The sequence below is a fragment of the Scylla paramamosain genome, chromosome 26, assembly GCF_035594125.1.
Source record: "Scylla paramamosain isolate STU-SP2022 chromosome 26, ASM3559412v1, whole genome shotgun sequence".
Lineage (NCBI taxonomy): Eukaryota > Metazoa > Arthropoda > Malacostraca > Decapoda > Portunidae > Scylla > Scylla paramamosain.
In genome coordinates, this window is record NC_087176.1 from 16212532 (window position 1) to 16235077 (window position 22546).

The following is a 22546-nucleotide window of genomic DNA, read 5'->3' on the forward strand; positions in this document are numbered from 1 at the left end:
AGGAGCCTGCTCCCGTAAATACTCGGTACGAATGCGCAATGGACGTCAGGACAGACGAAAATAACTATGTGTGAGATCAGAGCTCAACACACTTAGGAGTATTGGAACATGTCTATTTACGTCCGTCGAACAATATATGGATCCGCCCAGATCCTGGCCTCCCATAGGGCCTAGATAGTAGATGGTATACACTAATGCTAAAGCGTCACTCAGTGATCCCACCCGTAGGGGTAAAGTAATAAAATACCCTCCCTATCTGCGTATCTCTGTCTTCACCACATCTATCCTCTATGGTATCTGTCCTGTTACCGACTAAGCTGGTAAGAAAAGCTGTTGAACTACCCTCTTCCTCATAACGTAGTTACAGGACGATGGACATTAAGGAACGATCGAAAAGGGGAGGCGGAGCTGAGGGGGGGAATTTGAATTTCTTCCCACTCGCCTTGTTGTCACCCACTATGTCGCTCTCTCTCCCAGACTAAACATTATCTTACAAAAATCACAGAGACTTTATCTGGAAGGCTGGAAAAAAAACTAATTATTCTGTGAAAGAGAGCAACTCTTCAGCAATATAATCTGTCAATTTCAACTTTCAGAAAGGAAGGAAAGTGGAAAAAATCAAGTGTGGAAGAAGAATTTCAAAGTTATATAAGTTCCAAAAGTAAAATCCAGCATCTCCACATCGTCCTTCTTTATCTCTCTTTTTCTCACTTTTCTGTTCCTACTTACCTATCCTCTATTTCGCTGCGCGTAACACGCATCTTGTCAATAAAAAAAAAAAATAATAATAATAATATAAATAATTTTTTTTTATTTTTAAAAAAATCGTACATTGCATAAACTTACGATATTTTTAACTATACCAACATTTCAACCCCCCTCCTTTAAAAACAATCAGCAGTTACATTATTAGCCCCCATTATATGTTTTATATCAAAGTTATACTCCTCTAGCAGAAATCTCCACCGAGTGAGCCTCACATTCTTAAACTGAAGTTTCGTGCGGATGCTACCAATGTTTTTTTGTCGAGTACTGTAAGTGAAATAAAGAAGGTATTTCACAGGATGGGAAATATACTTAAGAGATGGGAAATATACTTAAGAGAAATCTCTCAATAAAAATAAGAAAGAAGCTAAAACGCACTTATGTTTGGTCGTAACGATCATATGAAGAATTTAGAAGCATCCGAAATGTAGTGCTGGAGAAGATTCTTAAAAATATCGTGGACAAATAGGAATAAAAAAAAAAAAGAAAATGAAAAGTAAGGAGAATGGTTATCGAAAAAAATAAATAAATAATGGTAAATTTAAAAATAAGATAGATGGAAGTTGTTGGACATGTCATAAGATGTAGAAAAATGAAATGCATAATAAAAAAAAAATAAAAAAAAGACGCGATTCCATGTATTAGAGCTAGGGCCAAGCAAAGAGAAATATATGAATGAAACAGCAAGGCAAGTAGAAGCAGGAGGAAAGAGAGGAGAAAAATTTGGCATTTCATACTGCCATATTCTACAGGGGCACTTTTTTTTTTTTAAATAAAAATAAGGTGCACACACACACACACACCGCGTAGTGTATTGGTCAGCACGCTCGGTTCACATCCCAGAAGGTCCGGGTTCGAGTCCCGTGCGCGGCGAGGCAAATGGGCGAGCCTTTTTACGTGTACCCCCTGTTCACTTAGCAGCAAGTAGGTACGGGATGTAACCCGAGGGGTTGTGGCCTCGTTGTCCCTTGTGTGGTCTCAGCCCTACCCAATGATCAGTCACTACAGTATGAGCTCTGAGCACTTTCGGGGCCCAGGTTGGAAATATTTGAGAACCCTCTGCCGTAGGGTAACGGCTGGCTGGGTGACCAGCAGACGACCGTAGGTGAATGACACACACACACACATAAACTCTCTCTCTCTCTCTCTCTCTCTCTCTCTAAGCCATCAATCGAAGATCAAAGTAATGAGTGTCATTACTGGATCACTTACAAACAAACAATCCCAGTCTCTTGTGCATTAAAAAATGAAGTAAAAAATAAAATAACAAAAATACTTACTTTGATAACATCTCTTGGGACACTCGATACATACTATATTTTATATGTTAACTTACTGTAGTCCAGGGTTGCCATAATGGGAGACGGATGTATCCCATTACCTATTAGGAAAGTCAGCAGTAGTTTGCAAAACTTCATTGTCTTTCACATATGAGCTGTAAGAAAAAGTTTTTGAATATTCAGTTGATTCTTTGTATTGATGTGTGTTTGCTGTGTTGCACATAGTATAACTGTTTCAGAAACATGTTATTTAATGATACGTAATATATGTTGAGTTTTGCATATTATTACAAGATATTCACAGCCTACCTTCAGATCTTAGTCCTCAAAGCTAAACCTGCTCACAGACCTTAATCTTCCCTAAGTATTGTATGTAAGAAGTAATTATAAAGAATAAATTGGAATATACTAGAAATTTCTAAGAAAAACAATTGAACATTAAAAAAAAAAAAAAATCACAAATTTATGTCCCGTATCACAAGAACACAAGAAAATAAAGGAAGCTGTAAGAAGCCGTCAGTTTTACACTTGACAGTCCCTCTTTGAAACACAACTACATATTCCTCCCCTTTCATTCCCATAAATCCATAAATGTATAGTTTTCTTTTAAAGCTCCCTGATCACGCAGCACTAACAATCAGATTACTGAGTCTATTCCAGTCATCTCCCGTTCTATTTGAGAAGCGATTCCTTCCTATCTTTGTTTAAAGTTTGACGTTTTTAAGCTTGAACCCATTGCTTCTTGTTCTGTCCTGCTTACTGACCTTGATAATTTGGCTAATCAGTATTTTAACTTTTTCGTCCCTTTCACTGGCAAACTCGGGAACTCCTTCCTGCTTCTGTATTTCTCCCTACTCATGACTTGGATTCTTTCAAGATAAATGTTTCAAGACTTTTTTTGGCCCTTTCTTTCAAGAAGTGTCACCTCGGTGGATCCCTTTTTTTTTTTTTTTAAGTTTTGTAGCCCTAGATTAGAACCACTTTTAAATTAAAAAGAAATAAATGCCACTGAGTAATTAGAAACAACGCATTTGTGATTTCTGATTAATCAATTCATATTATTTGAAGACGAAGAACAAGTTTCTCGTATGTTCATAATAAAATATGAATTAAAGTATTTTTTATATCAGTTACTCGAATATGAATGAGAATACACACACGTATTATATTCGAAAGTATATGAATATCAGAATATGCCATCGTTGGTCGTAAAAGTATGTAGCGAGTGGCTTAGCCAGCTTTTTCTCCAATGAGGTCTTTCATTCTCAAAGGTGAGAGGGTGGAGGAGATCCAACGGCTTCGGGAGAGCTAGTTGCCATTAAGAAGATCAACTGGGAGTTGCCTGAGTTGCTTGAGGCCCACAGACGTCGAAGTCCACGAAGCTATTCGTTGTGAGACGATAAGCCACTGTTCTACATTTAATGGAATTATTTGCATATTTTCCCTAGAATGGTGTTTTTCATTTACCTATGCGCCATTGTCTAAGAACAGTATAAGTGGTGCATTAAATGCTAATTTTATTTTTATTTCCCTGGGTTCAAAACACTGTTCTTGTGACTGTATGCCTTAAAAGAACGCTAATGAAGAAATTGGTAGGTATGCATTTCTAGCGTCTGTTGATGGAAGATGATAAATATCAGTGCGTTTATTAATGTCAAAGGCGTAAATTTCAGGGCACCTAAAATTTCGATCTAATATAAACCAATTTCATAAAAAGTCAACTAAAAGCATATTATCTCTTTAAAAAAAAAAAAAATAAAATTGAGAGCCACTTTATAACATTAATGGCTCTTGAAACATTTAGCACAACATATCCAAACCATCTCCGATATAGAAGAAAATCATGATGTTAAATGTTGGTTCATTCGAAAAAAAATAAATAGATAAATAAAATAAATAGATAAATCACTTACAATCAGCTTCAGTCAGATTTCATGGTTAATCACTATCGCGTATTTTCGTGAACGAAAACAAATATTAAGGGGATATTGTAGCATATAGACGTGTTGCAGTGTAAACCTTACGATAAAAACCTTTCCTGGACAAAGGTCGCTCTAAGATGCGATGTTGTACGTCTTAAAAATAAATAAATAAATAAATATGTATATATATATATATATATATATATATATATATATATATATATATATATATATATATATATATATATATATATATATATATATATATATATATATATATATATATATATATATATATATATATATATATAAAGTTGACAAATGGAAAGCATATATAAATGTTCGGCCAGAGAGGGTGACAAAATATGAGCAGGCTGCCTATCACAGTATGCGTAGGCAGAGCTTAAGAGTTTGTAATGTAATGTATAATAAATAAAAAATGTTAAGGTAATCCATTTATTTATTTATTTTTTTATTTATTTATTTATTTTTTTTTTTATTTTTTTGGGTGGTGGGGTTGTATATATTTCGTGGAGAAACTAATGATTATCATTGAAGCCGTTTCCAGAGTAATGTGTGCGATATTAGGCTTAAAATAGTGATGGGTCCAAGAGTAATGAATTTGATATTATGTGACGTTTAAACCTATGCAACCAATGGTAATAATGTTATGTAAAACTGTCAGTTATTTTATAATTCATTACCTATGTGTGTGTGTGTGTGTGTGTGTGTGTGTGTGTGTGTGTGAGTGTGTGTGTGTGTGTGTGCGTGTGTGTGTGTGTGTGTGTGTGTGTGTGTGTGTGTGTGTGTATGTGTGTCTGTGTGTGTTTGTGTGTGATTGTTTGTGTATATGTGTGTGTGTATGTGTGTGTGTGTGTGTGTGTATATATATATATATATATATATATATATATATATATATATATATATATATATATATATATATATATATATATATATATATATATATATATATATATATATATATATATATATATATATATATATATATATATATATATATATATATATATATATATATATATATATATATATATATATATATATATATATATATATATATATATATATATATATATATATATATATATATATATATATATATATATATATATATATATATATATATATATATATATATATATATATATATATATATATATATATATATATATATATATATATATATCAGAATTTATATATGTGTAACAATGTTATACATACTTTTTATTTGATACAAAATTTAAGAGTAAATTTAAAACATAATCTTATCTGTCTCCATATCATCGTATTGTTCCTTATTATAAATGTATACGTAATTCTGATATGAGTCTCGCATTGAGTGTTTTTCAGCTATTCTTTTGTCCAGGTGTATAGCTGCCTGGTGTGTTTGTGAATTTTTCAAGACATTTATTTGTGACATTAGTTTTGTCCTCGAGAAAAAAAAAATTATTCCGGGAATTTCTTGGTCTTCCACTGCGAGGTTTGTTTCTGACTGAGCCATGCTGCCTCCATCTTCTGATCCACCTGTACACTGTGGTGAGACTAGTGTTGAGGTCCCTGGCAATCACATGTGGTGGCGTACCTTTTTCCCACATCCACACCATCAAGAACCTCTCAGCCAGGCAAGTTGGACGAGAGGAGCGGCAGTTCGCCGGGGAGGATCCTACGGTAATGAGAAGCCGTGTATTCTTTAATCACTACATTGGATGATATCCCTCGTATAGGCAAAACAATATTAAATTTTTATACCTGTGATTATATATATATATATATATATATATATATATATATATATATATATATATATATATATATATATATATATATATATATATATATATATATATATATATATATATAGATAGATAGATAGATAGATAGATAGATAGATAGATAGATAGATATTTTTTTTCTTTTTTTTTGTCTTATGTAGAAGGAACACCGGCGAAGAGCAACAAAAATACAATAAAAAAATAAAATACAATAAAAAAAAAATGAGATGCCGGTCTCCACTTAGGGTCCGAAGCAGTAGTCAAAAAGTGGTTTGAAACCTCCGTTTTTATGGAATTCATATATATATATATATATATATATATATATATATATATATATATATATATATATATATATATATATATATATATATATATATATATATATATATATATATATATATATATATATATATATATATATATATATATATTATGTGTGCTTTATACCTCTCACCCAACTCCTCTGACTATAAGAGATTCTTTGACTGCTTGACTTCCAAAGTGAACACATTCTGACTCTCTTCCCTTAGGCGGAGATCTCCTTTCTTGGAGACTTCAATGTTCACCACCAGCTCTGGTTTTCCTCTCCCTTCACTGACCATCCTGGTGAACTAGCCTTCAACTTTGCTATCCTCCATGACCTTGAGCATTTGGTGCAACACCCTACTCGTATTCCTGACCGTCTTGGAGATATGCCTAACATTCTTGACCTTTTCCTAATATCTAATTCTTCTGCTTGTGCTGTTACCCACTCTTCTCGGCTGGGCTCCTCCGATCACAATCTCATATCTGTATCTTGTCCTATCGTTCCAATCCCTTCTCAGGATCCCCCTAAGCGGAGGTGCCTCTGGCTTTTTGCCTCTGATTATTTTGGGTACCTGAGGTGGTATTTTGCTTATTTTCCTTGGAATGACTACTGCTTCCATGGCAGAGACCTGTCTCTGCCATGTGTGTCGAGTGCATAACAGAGGTGATAGTGTCTAGTATGGAGACGTATACCCTCACTCTTTTTCTCGACCTAGCCTTCCAAACCATGGTTTAACACAGCCTGTTCTCTTGCTATACATGATAGAGAGATGGCCCTCAAAAGGTACTTGAACATTCCACCACTAGAATCTCATGCACTTTATATTTCTGCCCGGAACCATGCTAAGTCTGTTCTCAAATTATCTAAAAAATCATTCATTAATAGAAAATGTTGAAATCTTTCAAGATGTAACTCCCCTTGTGACTTCTGAGATCTAGCCGAAAACATTTCCAATAACTTTACTTCTTCTTCTTCCCCTCCTTTATTTCAATCGGATGGTACCACTCCTATTACACCTATCTTTAAAGCTGAACTCTTCGCTCAGACCTTTGCTAAAAACTCTACCTTGGACGATTAAGAGCTTGTTCCTCCCTCTTCTGCATCCTCTGACTACTTCATGCTGCCTGTTAAAATTCTTCGCAATGATGTTTTCCATGCCCTCGCTGGCCTAAACCCTCGGAAAGCTTATGGACCTGATGGGATCCCTCCTATTGTTTTCCGAAACTAAGCCTCCATGTTTGCACCTTGCCTAGTTAAACTCTTTCAACTTTGTCTGGCAACATCTACTTTTCATTCTTGCTGGAAGTTTGCCTACATTCAGCCTATTCCTAAAAAGGGTGACCGTTCTGATCCCTCAAACTACCGTCCTATTGCTTAAATTTCCTGCCTATCTAAAATTTTTTCATCTATCCTCAACAGGAATATTCTTAAACATCTATCACTTCAGAACCTTTTTGTTTGATCGCCAGTATGCGATCCGCCAAGGCTGTTCTACTGATGATTTTCTGGCTTATATTATTGGGTCTCTGTCATCCTCTTTTAGAGATTTTGCTGAAACTTTTGGTATTGCCTTAGACATATCAAAAGCTTTTGATAGAGTCTGGCACAAAGCTTTGATTTGCAAACTACCCTCCTACAGCTTCTATCTGTAACTTCATCTCACGTTTCCTTTCTGACCGTTCTAATGCTGCTGTGGTAGACGGTCACTGTTCTTCTAAATCTATTAACAGTGGTGTTCCTCAGGGTTCTGACCTGTCACCCACTCTCTTCCTATCATTCATCAATGGTCTTTTAAACCAAACTTCTTGCCCTATCCACTCATACGCTGATGATACCACCCTGTACTTTTCGACGTCTTTTTACAGACGTCCAACCCTTCCGGAAGTAAACAGTTCATGCAGGGAAACCATAAAACGCCTGACTTCTGATCTCTCTACAATTTCTGATCAGGGCAGAGCAAACTTATTCAATGCCTCAAAAACTCACTTCCTCCATGTGTCAACTCATCACAACCTTCTAGATAATTATCCCCTCTTCTTTGATGACACTCAACTGGCCCCGTCTTCTACACAGAACATCCTCGGTCTGTCCTTTTCTTATAATCTAAGCTGAAGATTTCACATTTTATATCTAGCTAAAACAGCTTCTATGAAGTTAGGTGTTCTGAGACGTCTCTGCCAGTTTTTCTCTTCACCCCAGCTGCTAACTCTGTACAAGAGCCTTATTCGTCCATGTATGGAGTATGCTCCACATGTCGGGGGGGGATTCCACTCATAGCGCTCTTTTAGACAGGGTGGAATCAAATATTTTTTTGTTTCATCATTTTTTCTCCTCTAACTGACTGTCTTCAGCCTCTTTCTCATCGCCGAAATGTTTTATGTCTTGCTATCTTCTACAGCTATTTTCATGCTAACTGCTCTTCTGATCTTGCTAACTGCATGCCTCTCCTCCTCCTGCGGCCTCGCTGCATAAGTTTCTTCTTTCTCTCACCTCAGTTCAGTCCACCTCTCTAATACAAGAAGTAACCAATATTCCCAATCATCCATTCCCTTTTCTGGTAAACTCTGGAACTCCCTTCCTCATTTTGTATTTCCACCTTCCTATTACTTGATCTCCTTCAAGAGGCAGGTTTCAAGACACTTATCCTTCAATTTTTAACCATGCCCTATTCGTGACCGGCATTTCAGATTTTTGTTGCCCTTGGCAGGTGTCCCTCCTACGTTAAAAAGAAAAAAATAATAAAATAAATAAATAAATAAATAGATAAGATAATAATAATAAAAAAAAAATAAATAATAATAATAATGATAATAATAATAAATAAATGAATAAGAATTAATATATATATATATATATATATATATATATATATATATATATATATATATATATATATATATATATATATATATATATATATATATATATATATATATATATATATATATATATATATATATATATATATATATATATATATATATATATATATATATATATATATATATATATATATATATATATATATATATATATATATATATATAATCAGTTTTGATTTTATTTTCATTATCAGTTTTCGGCAGACAGGCATTGTCTTCAACCGAAATCTATGGAGCCTTAATTTCAGGAGATGAACAGTTAAGATATGCACCCTGTATAAGTACCCTCTTTATGCTTAGCAGTTCCACTGTAAGCTGATGTAAACTAAATCCTACGAGATTTACCGATGCAGGCTTATGTGACTTACATATGCGCCCTATAACTGCCAATGGATTGTTTTCTGATTCAGAGGCAATATTCATTCCAGGGGATGTCAAAGTAATACTGTTTCAAATACCATATAGAGGAGGTGTAATATCATAATCACCTCTGCTATGCCCTCTGCACAGGTAAAGGCGTTACTGTAGCGATATAAGGCAGGATTCGGATATAAAATTGTATTAGGAGGAGTCTAACAAAGAGCTAAAATTAAATAACGTGCTAACGAGTTACAAGTTAAGAAATGTTTAAGAATGTTGGGGGCATCTCAAAGCCGTTCAGGAATACGAGTGGTGCTACAACAATTGTCGTAGTTAATGGAGAATGGCAAAGGTGAAGGAGTGTATACAAGGATGGTCAGTGAAAACCAATGCCAAGCACTGTTAGTAAATGTCTAAATGGCTGAGACCAAAATCCTGGAAAGGAAATGTGCTGAGGTATGTTCGATGTGCTGAGCTTTGTTCAAAGGAGGAAAAGAGGGTGAGAGAAAAAAAAAAACGCACAGTCATGCAGGCGACAATGAAATCACAAGTAGATAGTAAAAAAACATTCAAGAGTGTGGACATGGGTGCAAGTCGTACTACTGTGTATTTAAAAGCACCAACCAGATATGATTCCAAATTGAGGATAGAGAAGGTAGCGGGTACAGTAAGATAAATGCTGTCAGTAGTTCCTGACATTCAGATTTCGGCGATGAATAAAATATGGTACAGAAAATTAGTTTTTGCTTCATTTCAAGGGACACTATAGTGATTTTTTAAAGACCGTGAATATTGAATGAATATATATAGAGAAACTTGAAGAAGGCATCAGAACATTCTTGAGTCTGTATGAACTGGACAGGATGGCTCGTAGGCATTTTTTATCCCTTTCTTTCATAAGGGTACTTATTTTTTTTTTTCTTTTTTTTTCGTTTCCTGGCCATAACCATGTAAAAAAAATAACTTGATATGTTGCATGTGTTTGTAGTTCTTGTAATATATGTAATGTAAACAGTAAAACAATTTACCATGAAATAGTTGGTTGGAGAACGGACAGAATAGTCAAGGAGAGGATCAATAACAAGTTTGCAGGTGCTTTTACCATCCAGTAGTCATGTTCTAGTCCAAGTGCCAAGAAAGATTTTATTGTCGATAATGCTCAGCTCTCACGAGCAGGTTCTCACTATATCAGAGGGTTCCAACCTGGGGCATTTGTACCCCCGGTGGTACATTTGCACTTTTCAGGAGGTACATTGTATCTCAGAGAATAATCACTAGTGTATAATACGTAGTGTTGCAATCCGCAATCAGAGTTTACATTTTTTTTTTTTCAAACTTCTCATTTTAGTTAGCAAATTATTTATTTAAATTATATCAATAATAGGGTTAATACCATTTGGTTTTCACTATTATGGAACTTCCTGTGGCCGCTATCTGAACTAGGCCTGAAAAGATCAGGTATGGAACGTGTATAGTACCGTCTCGGGACTGGTATATATATATATATATATATATATATATATATATATATATATATATATATATATATATATATATATATATATATATATATATATATATATATATATATATATATATATATATTGCAAAAAACTAAATAGAGACAATAATATCCGAGATTAATAATAAAAAAAAAAAAGCATGCACCAACTTTGGCTTAGGCCAAAGTTAGTACATGTACTCATACTTAAGTGCACAATAACATGTAGTTATATCTTACTTGGAATCCACTTATTCGACCATTTTACGAGTGAGTACATTCGAGTACAGTACAACTTCAAAATGTAAAAGTGAAGTATTATAGTGTTTCATGAGCAGTATGGGTGGAGGTGATGTAAGAGCATGGATTTAACAAAGATTTGTCCTTTGGGAGACCCATTATTAATATGGTAATAGCTGTAAATGCAAGGTTGATACACACCTTGCCCGGACCGGCAAGCTGTGTCACTGACAGTGACACTGACAACATTTCTTTTTCTTTATTTATTTAGGTGTGCATGGGAGCCTATAAAATGTTCAAGGGATACAGAAGAATAAAAAGGAAGGGAACTCAAGCACTATATAATCAATACATAACTAGACAGTAAGAAAGATAAATATTCGTAAATTCAGAAGCAGATGTCATCTCTAGCTTGGTCCCTACTATCCATCTCGGTCCAGTAGTGGTCCTACATCTCATATTTTTTTTTTTTTTATCCATCCTCAAAAGGAAGGTCCTTAAACATCTATCACTTCACAACATTATATTTGATCGCCTGTACGGGTTCCGTCAAGGCTGCTCTACTGGTGATCTTTTGCCTTTCCTTACTGAGTCACGGTCATCCTCTTTTAGGGATTTTGGTGAAACTTTCGCTATTGCTTTAGGCATATCAAATACTTTTGATACATTCTGGCACAAAGCTTTGATTTCCAAACTACACTCCTACGGCTTCTATTTTTTTTGTACTTAATCTCAAGTTTTCTTTCTGACCGTTCTTTTGCTGCTGTGGTAGACGGTCACTATTAACTAAGGAACAGTGGTATTCCACAGTGTTCTGTCCTGTCAGCCACTCTATTCCTATTATTCATCAATGATGTAAACCAAATTTCTTATCCCATCTGCTCCTACGCTGATGACACCACCCTGTACTTTTCACGTCTTTTCATAGACATGGAATCCTTTAGAAGTAACAGTTTACACAGGGAAGCCACAGAATGCCTGACTTCTGATCTCTCTAAAATTTCTGACTAGACCACAGCAAACTTAGTATTATTCATTATCTCAGAAACAATTCATCCATTTATCAACTGAACACAATTTTCGAGATAACTATCTCCTCTTCTTAAATGACACTGTCTTTCAACTGACCCCTTCTTCTATAATGAACATCCTTTGTCTCTCCTTTACTTGTAATTTAAATTGGAAACTTCACATCTCATCTCTAGTCAAAACATATTCTATAAAGTTAGGCATTTTGAGTAATTTCTTAGCTAGCTTTTGTAACCCCTCCCCCTCCAACTGCCAACTCTCTACAGGTTTTCGTATTATCAAGTCTTCTCCTTTAATTAACTCTCTTCAGCCTCTCTCTCATCGCCCCAATGTTGCATCTCTTGCTTTTTTCTACCACTATTTCCAGTCTAACTGTTCTTCTAATTTTGCTAACTGCATGGCTGCCCTCCTCCCGCTTGCCGCGTCCTCGCTGCACAAGACTTTTCCTCTTTCTCTCACATCTATTATGTACACCTCTCAGTCATTTATCCCTTTCTCTGAGAAACTCTGCCTAATTCAGTGTTTTCTACTTCCTGTGACTTGAACTCTCTCAAAAAAGAGGTTTCAAAACACTTAGCCTTTGCTATTTAATAATTTTATTTTGCATTGCTCTGGGAACTGGCATTTATTTATTTTATTTTTCTTTATAGGTTTTTTCCCTTGACCTATGGCCCTCTTACTTAAAAAAAAAAAAATATGCTTACATTACGTATACAACTTGTCCCGAGAGATCATTCGGACAAGTGATGCAATGGTCGATGACTTGATTTCTGATGCTACGGTGCATATTAAAGATCCAGGGAGAATTCTCCGTCACCTAGGTGATCCAATCTAAATAGCTGTTCTACCTGCTTTGAAGCATTACAGATATGAAACTTGTGGAAAGGTTAAGTGTAATGATGAATTATCTTTTTGATTTCTATTGATTTTTTCTAAGATTATAAGAGATTACTTCTGTTAAACACTGTTTTCTTTACTAGGAACATCATATCTTATCAATGTTATTTTTTCCTATATTCTTGTTTGGTCTAGAACATAATAAACATTAATGGAAGATTTTATTTAGTTAATCCCAAATCTTCAATTCATTAATATGTAATTATGGAATGTGATTAAGTAACATTAATTTGCAAATATATTTGGAGTTGTCTTTGGGAATAGATAAAACGAAAAGTCTTCTCCATTCAACTGCTAAATTGATTAGTTTTAACAATGAAAATAAATAAATAAAAATTGGAAAGATAACATACTTTTACTTTCTACGTCTTCTCATTTTACGAGGAACAGTTAATTATTGTACATTTGCCATGACACATAATAGTAAGTATGATACACACTCATTAGTAGAGATAGGATCCTTCATTGTGTAAACATTCTTGAGAAAAGGTTATTTTTATTTTATTTATTTACTTGTTTATTTTTATTTATTTTATTATTTTTTTTCAATCCAACAAGACTTCCTACACACAGTGTATGTCTAGTTCATATATAAATAACGTGAATATCTTAAGTCCATAACTACTCAAAGTGTTGGCGAGAGGATTAATTGGTTTTAGTTCAGCCACCAATTTTAGGTTTTAATACATTGCATATATATATATATATATATATATATATATATATATATATATATATATATATATATATATATATATATATATATATATATATATATATATATATATATATATATATATATATTTTTTTTTTTTTTTTTTTTTCACAAGACAACACGTATGGCTTTCTTCAGATAAATAAACCAGTCAAACATCTAACTGACTAAAGTGGCATATGTATTTGACACCTAATCTCGCTGAAGAAAATTTTGAAAATATTATTTATATCAAGTTATATATTTCATTGAATTAGATTTCTTTGTGAGTAGGAAAACTGTTATACGTATACTCACTAAAAAAAAAAAAAAATGCTGGATGCTGTACAGAGACACATAATCATAAAACAACTTCATTTCATTATGAGAAAATAAACTTACCCATGGGTTTGAAGAAGATAAATTTCTAGAAACGGAGCACGATGTGGCTGTCCAAGGTCTGAAGTGGGTAGTCCCTTATCTGGCAAGAATACAGCTGAAATCATGCCTTGTACTTTATATACACACACACACACACACACACACACACACACACACACACACACACACACACACACACACACACACACACACACATACACACAGGCAAGGTGATGTGAAAGACGCCGCTCTATAATTGTCATTGGCCCAACCGCGACAGTATAATGGATCAATAATTGATTATGTGGGAGAGAGAGAGAGAGAGAGAGAGAGAGAGAGAGAGAGAGAGAGAGAGAGAGAGAGAGAGAGAGAGAGAGAGAGAGAGAGAGAGAGAGAGAATGATATGAATGCTCAAACTGTAGGTCAAATGATTATAACGCTAACAGAAGGCAGCAGGTTCCAGTCATTTTAGAAGAATGGATTCATGCGATGAGGCTGCTCAGTCTGCCTTACCAAATATATAGTTGGTTTACTTTAGTTGATCACAAAACTAGGTACTAAATTATGCATGCTCAAATGGGGTTAAAAGGTAATTATTACAAAAAATTGCTACAGGTTCATCAAGCACACACACACACACACACACACACACACACACACACACACACACACACACACACACTCAAATGAATTACATATATATATATATATATATATATATATATATATATATATATATATATATATATATATATATATATATATATATATATATATATATATATATATATATATATATATATATACGAGTATATATAAAATGAAATATTTCAGGCCTTCACTTACATATCTGTTCCTACCTATCATTCTCACTCATGAAATTGTGTGAGCGTAAATCGGCACTAACGATCTAATTAGTGAATCTATTCCATTCATTAACCCTTGTCTTTAAAAAAAAAAAAACAATTCCGTAGTATATATATATATATATATATATATATATATATATATATATATATATATATATATATATATATATATATATATATATATATATATATATATATATATATATATATATATATATATATATATATATATATATATATATATATATATATATATATATATATATATATATATATATATATATATATATATATATATATATATATATATATATATATATATATATATATAATTTTTTCACCTAATTTTATCAAGCTTAAATCTTTCGTAATTCTACATTTAAATGAAGATGGAACCAAAAAAATTGAGATTAGAAGAAAACAAGTGAAAAAGAAATACGACACAAGAAAAAAATTAAGAAAAAAAAGTGATATGGGATGAAGAAACTAAGGAGGAAGAAAGAGAAATAGAGGTAACAGGAAGCCAGCACCAGACACAGTTGTTTATAAATACAAAGTGAGAATGGAGAACATAAGAACATAAGTAATAAGGGAAGCTGCAAGAAGCGACCAGGCTTATATGTGGCAGTCCCTGTATGAAATATACCTACCTATTTCCATCTATTATCCCCATCCATAAAACTGTCTAATATTCTATTAATGCTCTCTAGTGTCCTAGCACTAACAACATGATTACTGAGATCGTTCCACTCATGTACCACTCTATTTGAGAACCTCTCCTTCCTAAACCTAAATTTTTTCAAGCTTCAACCCGTTATTTCTTGTTCTACCCTGGTTGCTGATCTTAAGAATTTACCTACATCCCCGTTCTTATAACCCTTATACCACTTAAAGGCTTATATCAGGTCCCCTCTTAACCTACGTCTTTTTAAAGAATGTAAATTTAACAACTTCAATCTCGCCTCGTAAGGATTACTCCTCATCCCCTGTATCCTTTTAGTCATTTTCCTCTGTACTGATTCTAATAGACCTATATCTTTCCTGTAATGTGGGGACCAGAACTGCACAGCGTAGTCTAGATGAGGTCTGACCAGCGCCAAGTATAACTTTAATATTACTTCCGGCCTTCTACTTTTAACACTCCTAAAAATTAATCCTAGTACTCTATTTGCCCTGTTTCTGGCTTCTATGCATTGTTTCCCTTGATGGAGTTCAGAGCTAACTATAACTCCTAAATCTTTTTCATACCCTGTACCTACCAGAGTTTGGTTGTTTAATGTGTACCTATTGTGTGGTTTCCTCTACCTACGCTAAGTACTTTGCATTTATTGATATTAAATTGCATTTGCCATCTATCCGTCCATTCATTCATTCTATCTAAATCTGCCTGCAAGGCGATGGCATCCGATTCTGACCTAATTAATCTACCTATCTTTGTGTCATCCGCAAATTTACTAACATCACTACTAATTCCACTTTCCAAGTCATTGATATATATTAGAAATAACAATGGTCCTAATACTGATCCCTGTGGCACCCCACTAATTACATGACCCCACTCAGATTTTGAGCCGTTTATTACAACTCTTTGTCGCCTGTCACTAAGCCATGACCCTATCCAGCCTAACACCTTCCCATCTATCCCGTGTGCCCTAACCTTTCTCAGGAGCCTTTGATGGGGAACCCTGTCAAATGCTTTACTAAAGTCCAGATATAAGATGTCATAACTATCATCATTATCTGCTGCCTCGTATACTTTACTGTAAAAACTTAACAAGTTTGTCAGGCAATACTTCCCTTCGTGAAGCCATGCTGTGACTGATTTATTAAGTTATGTTTATCTAAATGTTCCCTAATGTTCCTCGCTATTACTGACTCTAACATTTTACCTACAACTGAAGTTAAGCTGACAGGTCTATAGTTAGAAGCTAAAGTTTTATCTCCTTTCTTAAATATGGGTACTACGAGTACATTAGCCTGCCTTCACATTACTGGTACCTCACCCGACTCCAGTGATTTCCTAAAGACATAAACTAACGGCTCACTAATAATCTCTTTGCATTCCTTAAGTACTCTGGGATATATTTCATCTGGTCCTGGTGTCTTGAACTTTTTTAGCCTAAATATCTCCTGTTCCACTATTTCCCTAGTTATGGAAATATCTGTCAGCTTCTCATTCTCATCTGCTCTAGACACCTATTCACTATCTGGCATATCATGCATGTTTTCCTGGGTGAAGATAGTTAAAAAATACTCATTCATAAGTTTACTAATCTCCTCCCCAAAACTAACCAGCTCCCCATCTGCTGCCTTTAATGGACCTATAGTAGACTTATTCTTCGTCCTGTATACCTGATAAAATCCCTAGGGGTCCGTCTTCACCTTGCTGGCTACCTTTAATTCATAATTGCCTTTAGCTATCCTCGTTAACTTCCTGACTGTTCTAACTAATTAATTATATTGTGACCTTAAAACTTCTTCACCTGCCCTTAATCTCTTATATATACTTTTCTTACGCTCTATATAATGTTTTAACCTACCAGCAATCCATTTAGGGTAATTTTTTTGTGATCTTATTGTCCTATACGGGATATTTGCTAACTGACCTGTATGAAATTTATCTACGAAATATTTATACAATTCCTCTACATTTACCTCATCTAACCCCTCATATCGGCCCCTACCATCCTCTCCACTCCCTCATCTACTCGCCTCGACCTCACCTCTCTCATTTCAGCATGACCTGACATTCCAACTTACTGACACCTATTTCCCCCTTCCTCTTTCCTCCTCCTCTTCCGGACACATCTTCCCTCCTCTTGTTCTACACCCTCACGCCTCACCTCACCTCTCTCATCCTGCCTTACCTCTCTGAACTCCGTCCCTGACCTGACCTCACCCTACATTCCTTGCCAGTCCACTCCTTGGAGGTGCCTTTTTAATTCCTCAAAATCTGCTCTCCTAAAGTCAAGTATTTTACAAGTGTTTTTGCTTCTAAAAGTTTCTTCCCGTTCTAAATTGTACCTAATTTCCTTATGGTCACTGTTACCTAGCTGTCCTCCAACCTCTACCTGCGTGACTGCTTCCTCCCTGTTAGTAAGAATTAAATCTAGAATATTATTCTCCCTTGTGGGTTCTATGACTACCTGTTTTAAAAAATCATCCTGAATTATCTTAAGAAATTCTTCTGCTTCCTTGTTACCCACCATCAGACTCCAGTCGATATTCCTAAAATTAAAATCTCCTACCACACATACCTGACTGTACCTGCCTGCTCTATTTAATTCCTGCCATAGTGAGGTGTTAATTTCCTTTGTACTGGTCGGTGGTCTGTAAACTATCCCTAGTACTACTGACAGCGATCCTTCCTTAACATCTACCCATATCGACTCTGCTTTATCTGTTTTGATTCTACTGTTAATAGAACACTGTAATGTGTCCCTAATTTATAACGCGATGCCTCATCCTCTCTTGTTTTCCCTATTTTTATAGAACTTGTATAACCATCTATCTTAACCTCTGAATTAAATACCTTTCCTGACATATCTAACCAAGTTTCAATTAAAGCAATGATATCAAATCTCTCTACACACGCTATTTCTCTAAGCAAGTCTATTTTATCCAGAATACTTCTACAGTTTGTGTAGTAAACACTTGAGCTATTTATCAACTTCCCTGAGCTAGCTACCTTTCTAGATTTAGCTAATTTGCCCCACGTCTTCTTCTCACTAACCCTTCTTCCCTCCCGACTAAAGAAAAAAAGCGCTTGAGTGCAGTTACCTCCCGCTGAAGTGTTTCTGCCAAAACACGAACACCCTGGCGTGATAAATGCACTCCATCCCTGGCGTACAAGGTGTTCCTACCATAGAAAAAGGTCCCAGTTGTCGATGAACGTCCATCCATTACTCTTACAACGATTCGCAAGCCTGCAATTCACTGTAATAGCCCTGGACAGCCACTCAACAACAACTCCCCTCCTCGGCAAGACTCCACATACCACGGGGATCCCTCCCTTGTCCCTAATCCTGTCCAAAGCCTGTCGAAACCTCTCGATAAGATCCGCACTTCTGACCTTACCAAGGTCATTCCCTCCCGCACTGAGAAAAACAATGATCTTGGTCCCATCTTTTTCCAAGCACGTGTCTAGCCTATCAGCTACCTTCCCTATCCCGGCCCCCGGCAAACACACCCTCGACCTACGCTTCCTATCCCTAGCACAGAACGCACTATCTAAGTGGCGAACCTGACTATCACCAAACACAAGTAGTTGTAAAATTGCCACCAGGGTCGCCATTTGCTATATGGCATGATGTGAGAGCCGCCCCCTTGGGGGCGACTCTCACGTCATGCCATATTGCGAATGGCAACCCTGGTGGCAATTTTTCCTGAGGCCTCAGTGGCGGTCCATTTCAGGATGGAGACCCTGGCTGTAAATTAGCGGGGGTGAGGGGGATGGGGGGAGAGGGGGGGACATTCGCGACGGCGTCGCCAGGGGCATGTTAAGGGGGAGGGGGACGGCGACGGTGACGCTGACGGAGACGTAGGGGCGTGTGTCCTTATCCTTCGGTGGCTATGTAATGACTAAATGAATCAATGATGGTGGGTGGAAAATAATTGAATTGAAAGGGGGATGGGGTGGGGGGACTGAACGCATCAGGCGGGCAGGCGGCTGGGACCGCTGATGGCTAGACGTGGAAGTCGCCATCACACGCGTGGTTTGGGGGACCCTCTCGGCCTGCCATTACGGTCGCCCTTTCACTCGCATGGGTCCTGGAGGGGCAGGGTGGTTTGAGTCTTGCCATCGCGTGTTCACTCCGACATCTCAGTACATTCCAATGTCTCCACCACTGGATGGTCAAGGTCGTCCACGCTGTACCGTTATAGCCTCCAGCCTGTTGACGTATATATGACATTAAATGGTAAAGTTTAAAGTCAGTCTGTTAGTTGACAGGGTATAAAAAACATGTCGTTGAGAGATAGTGACGATATATATGTATACCTATCTTCTCTTGCAGGTGGTGGGTCATTTCCCAAAAAACACAACAACAGAATTTGAAAACAGAATCTTACCCATTCATTTAGACACCGGCAGGGATTATGAAGTCGGCCTGTGTAATATTTTATTCCCTAAATATTTCTACTGCATTACGGAATGGGATCAAAATTCGAGTATATCGTTTTATGGTCGGGTTAAACAGTCAGAGCTTGATGTGTATGAATATAACATGTATACCTATCTACCGAAAAGGAATATCATCTCCAATTTTACCGATAAGAACATACCGGCCATAACTAAGGCGATCAATGGACAGATAGTGAGAGAACTTCAAGCAATCTTGAATGAGTCCTTTAAGATCTATTTCCCTTACTCGGAAATAATCTATTACGACCGCGGCTTGGAGAGAGTCGTAGTTAACAATGCGATCGTGCCTCCTAATGACGATCGTATTTACAGTGATATAAGTATAAAATTTGCATCGCATATAGCTCGCATTCTGGGTTTCAATCCAAATTTTCGCTACACCGTCTACTTTCAAAGATCTGGCGACGTCATTTCATCTTCCAGCGCGAACGAAGCTTCTCCCTCATCACCCATAAAATTATTCGCTCAATACGTACCGCGAGCTGATGCAGGGACCAATTATATGTACGTTTATACCGATATCATTTCCCCCACGCGATTTGGTAACCAACTAGTTAATATATTAGACGTCATATCACTCCCCGGTATGCACCAGTAAAGATGCGAATTCAATTATGTATAAACCACTCTCCGTATCAACTATACAGCGTGTGGACATCAAAATTGCCAATCAAAGAGGCAAACCTATTCAGTTTGAAGATGGGGAAAACAGTGTTACTTGCATGTTACATAAAAGACCACGTTAACTTTGCGTCTCGGACGTAAAGTTTTGAAGAGAATCGATGAAGGTGGGATAAGGGTAGGGTGGAGATAATGAAACAGGCAGGTGTTGCCTACTTCCGAGTCAAGCCACGCGCCTCGCGGCCATCTGCGCGGGAAGCTTCAGTGTTTCCCCGCACGCCATAGTGGACGGGGTGCAAGTGTTGACAATGTTATAGAAAAAAAAAGAAAAAAAGAAAAATGGGCGTTCACTGTGAGACAGCAGAAAAGCGGCTTTTATGTGAAGTGTGTGGGAGATGGCACACTAATCCACCCTGCACCTCATGTGTGAAAGACCAGTGTGATTTATGTGAGCGGTGTGGGCTTCTGTTTCCTCATCCTCCACATCCACATCCTCCAGAACACACCTGCGAAGTTGGGAATCCTGATTCTTCTGGTAAGCAATATTACTTATTTTGGCGGGAATGTATAATAATAAAGATGAAATGACTGTCAATCTTTACAAGTTTGAGCTCTGAGTACATCTTCCTGTACAGGCTCACACTCGATTGAGGTTGAGCAGAACGGCAACGCAGAATACACACGTCGGCAAGCATCACAAGCCAACATCCCACGCGGAGGCGGGGAAAGATGTGAAAAAAAAAAAATCTACTACAAATAATAAACCAATAAATACGGTACCACCGCCACTACTACTAGCCACTACTAATATTATTTTTTTTAAGACTCGCCACGGCCGGGACCGAGTGGATTATCGGAGGACGTATTCAATTCTTCAGAGACTTCAAGTCCCCCGCTACCTACACAAGGTAAATATCAATTCAATAATAATAATATTAATAATAATAATAATAATAATAATAATAATAGTAATAATAATAATAATAATAATAATAAACGGTCGCTGCTATTTCTATTTTTTTTTTCCCAGAGACACGCCACAAGCGGAAGCAGGACACGACGAGCGCAGTATGCCGGGAGAACCAGCGGAAGCAGGCCACGATGAGTGCGGGGCGCCGCACTCATCGTGGCCAGGTATGTCATCAATATGACATACCTGATCATGTAAGCAGAGATCCACTCAGTCTACTTACCGAATACAGGGAGTTCTTTATACGGTAAATTAGATCATATTTTACGTCACATGGCTCGCCATTCCCCCCAACCTGAAAATATTTTCACATATTTCTCTGTTACTAGTTAAATTCTCTACCTTAGGCGAGGATGAACATCGAGTCATTCATATTGCTTTTAGAGCACGTCTGGTCACCTATCAAGATGTGCCTGACCTTGTTGATTTATTGATACATCAGCTGAACAGTCGGCTGGAAAGCCTTACCAGCGAGACTGAAGGACCTGGTTTTATCATTTTAAGAGTACAGAATTTTTTCATCAACTATTGCTTGCATGTCGCATGTAGTGGCATAGGAGATTATGTTGCTTATCCTAGAGGCGTGCGAGGTGGGAATGAAATTTTCAATCCTGATGGCCGACATTCATCCTGTGTTATTCAGTGTTTGGCGGCTTTCACACTTCACGCCCGAGATGTACCTTGGAAAAGAATTCCAAAAATATTACGGAGACGGCATGGCGGAGAGAAATACGTCACGCGCGGAAAAGTAGAGAGTCCAGTGACTTGGGAGAATTTGAGTTAGTTAGAAAGGTTAAATCGCCTGTCTCTGTATGTTTATACATTGACCAAAAGCGGTGAGATATACTATTTAACATTATCAAGAAAAGGCTCGCGCAGGTATAAA

General features: G+C 36.3%; 1 long non-coding RNA gene across 1 annotated transcript; it reads right to left on the reverse strand.

Moving 5' to 3' along the window:
• Nucleotides 1–2101: 2101 nt before the first annotated feature.
• LOC135113921 (uncharacterized) lies at nt 2102–14160 on the reverse strand. The gene is made up of 3 exons (XR_010275120.1): nt 14079–14160; nt 5574–5654; nt 2102–2200 (listed from the first exon to the last, which is right to left on the reverse strand). It is a non-coding gene; the product is annotated as an uncharacterized LOC135113921 (long non-coding RNA).
• Between the last annotated feature and the right edge of the window lie 8386 nt (nt 14161–22546).